This window comes from Enhydra lutris, unplaced genomic scaffold, assembly GCF_002288905.1.
Source record: "Enhydra lutris kenyoni isolate GAN:26980312 unplaced genomic scaffold, ASM228890v2 scaffoldscaffold41, whole genome shotgun sequence".
Classification (NCBI taxonomy): Eukaryota; Metazoa; Chordata; class Mammalia; order Carnivora; family Mustelidae; genus Enhydra; species Enhydra lutris.
The window spans coordinates 13,130,847-13,131,711 of record NW_019154125.1 but is presented as its reverse complement, the minus strand read 5'-3'; positions in this window follow the sequence as shown (position 1 = coordinate 13,131,711).

Sequence of the window (865 nt, the reverse complement as noted above, 5' to 3'; positions counted from 1 at the left end):
CTTGATTTTTTTTTTTTCTCCTCTCACACTTCAAATACAATCATCAGGAAATTCTCTTGGCTCTACCTTCAAAATATCCATAATCTGACTACTTCTCACTCCTCCACTGCTATGCCCTGGTCTAAGCCACCACCATCATCTATCTTACTTAGACTATTTTAATGTACAATTAACTCTTCTGTCTGCTTGCTCTCTTCCCCCTACTCCTTCCACCAGTCTATTGTCAACCAGAGTGTCACTTTATAGCTGAATTCAGGGCATGTTATCCTTCTGCTCAAACCCTCCAACATCATCTAATCTCAGAGTAGAAGCTTCTTTGGTTTCACTCCTGCTACTTTCCTTATTTTGGTCACTTTGATGCTCTTGACCACTGGACATGTTTCACCTAAGTGTCATGGCATCATTCCCATTCTGCTCCCTGTATTGCTCTTCCTCCATATATCCTCAAGAAAATTATTCTCACTCAGTGCTTCTAAGCCTTTCTCAGATGTGACCTTCATGACGAAACCTTCCAAGGCTGTCCTGTTTAAAGCCTCAGCCTTTCTGACCTGTGTCACTGGCTGTTCCTCTTCCTTGCTTTATTTTTTTCTCCCAAGTATTTATCTTTTAATAGCATATTATTTTACTTATTTTTGTGTTTATTACCGGTTCTCCCACTAGAATGCAAGTTCCAATGGGGTAGAGATTTTTTACTTTTTTTTTTTTAAAGATTTTATTTATTTATTTGACAGACAGAGATCACAAGCAGGCAGAGAGGCAGGCAGAGAGAGAGGAGGAAGCAGGCTCCTTGCTGAGCAGAGAGCCCGATGTGGGGCTCTATCCCAGGACCCTGAGATCATGACCTGCCTTCGGCTCAGGTCATGAT